Here is a 2,067-nt window from a genome sequence, read left to right as displayed (position 1 = left end):
GAGCGCTGCCCTGAACCCTGCTGGAGCCATATTGAATCCAGGAGATGGCACGACACTATAACCAGAAGGTGGAGCACTTTGGCTGGGTTGGAATCCCCCCGAGCTCAGTTGGAGGAAAACAAAAGGGGAATATTGGATTCAATAAGCCATGGGGCTGGTGCAGCCGAAGTAGGGAAAACAGCGGATGCTCTGAAGGCCCTGATCTGGGTATCCTCCTAGCTGATATATTCTTGTTCTCGACGAATGAAGTCGTCGAGACTTCAGCATCCCCTCAGCTGGAGATCATCCCAAAGAGGGGACCGTGCACGGATGCCAGCTTGTAATGCTGTTAATTTCTAGGCATCATCGACCCTTTTTGTTCTCGCTGCTTCCTCCTTGAAGTGTTTCATTTAGGCCTTGAGGGTCTTGAAGGGCCCTTGCATTATGTTGGCCAGGTGTTGACCTCAAAGCTTACCTTCTGAACTCCGATGAATTGTGTTTAGAGGGCATACGATAACTGATTCCATGATTGAATGGACCCTGGTCAGAGCTTTTGAAACCATTTATTTGCTGGCTCTGTCAGGGTGATCGGGAACACTTGACACTTAGCATCATCGGAGACACGATGCACCGACATTAACCTGTTGAACTTAGATAGGTGGTCTGTGGGATCACAGCCACTGTCATAGGGCAGTATGGATGGAATTTTGAAGCCTAGTGGTAGAGAGGCCTCAATAATGTGAGGGGCACATGGCTCCACTTCTTCATCGTTTGAGTCAGATTCATGGCGTTTTCGCCTTGCCATCCTAAGCATTATCTGCTTCAAACTTTCTTATTCCGCATGGAGCGGGTCACGATCCTGGTTGATGCTCTGAGCTGGGTTACCTCTTCTTTGAGCATTGAGATTATCCCAGAGGTCTGACAAACCTCTCCTAGCAGGCTCGCGTCCTCCTGCCTTATTGCATCTTCAGGCATTGAGGTTGTCTCCCAGGTCAGCCTGTCCTCTAAATGCACGGTTACCCTTGGGACGTACCACTTCGGTCTCTCCATCGGACTCGACGTTTTTGTTTATCGAGAAACTGATGTCATGTTCTCGAATTTGTTGGGATTCCTCAGGCGCATCCTTAGACTGTTATTCCGATGGGGCTGGTTAAGTCCCGAGGGGAGACTCGGTCCAGGTCTCGCGCAGTCTGTATGGGCACGTTAGGGAAGAATGCCCTAAGCTCCATGGGCGTTGACTGCCTAGCGGTGCGCTCGGGCCCCTGGGCCATTTCCTATGCCAGCCTACTGAGGAACATATCGTGTTTGGGTTCTTGATGATCCCTCTTCTGGTTTGGTGTAGAATTATCGTCAACCTTTCTCTTACCACGGGCCTACGGTGGCATCGGGGTTCCAACCCCTGCTGGGTGCCCGACAGGCACCTCAGCTGGCAGATCTCGCACCTTTGTAGCCAAGTGTTTGAGAGGCACTCCAGCTGGTGCACTTCCATTAGGGTCCACTCACAACCCCTGGGCTACAAGAGTGGCGTTCATGGTTAGCACCATGTCATGGGGCGACAATATTACCCACTTGTGCCTCGATCTTTAGTTGTTGGGAGGCCAACTGCTCACGGAGCATCACCACCTATGACATCTCCTCCACATCCATGGGTTGAGGATGTTCTTCCTCATAGCAACCCTGGTCGACGCCGTCATCTTCGCCGTCGTATTCGGTGTCTTCGTCGTAATCCTCTGCCATCTTAGGTACGACCTAAGATGGGTGTCAACTGGGTTCACCTCCCTCTACTCCAGTAGGAGGGATTACATATTCTGTAATGTTGCTTCAAGTAGTAACCATAATTGTAAGTATTCCAAATGTTTTCTTCAAGCTCTCAATGAAAGCACCAAAATATTGACTACCTTTTTCGCTATCAACCATAAAATGAGAGATTAAAGAAACAAGCAAATACGAACACAAGGATTTTTACGTGGTTTAGATTATAAAAGAAACCTAGTCCATGAGTCTCTGGTATAAAGATGATTAGGAGATTGTGATGGCAAGTTTCAATGGTGTATTCTCAGGCAGCGTTTAGATCGCTATGAATACAAG

Source organism: Humulus lupulus, chromosome X (genome assembly GCF_963169125.1).
Source record: "Humulus lupulus chromosome X, drHumLupu1.1, whole genome shotgun sequence".
In the NCBI taxonomy this organism is placed as follows: domain Eukaryota; kingdom Viridiplantae; phylum Streptophyta; class Magnoliopsida; order Rosales; family Cannabaceae; genus Humulus; species Humulus lupulus.
The sequence above is the reverse complement of the archived record's forward strand: the minus strand, read 5'-3'. Positions refer to the sequence as shown.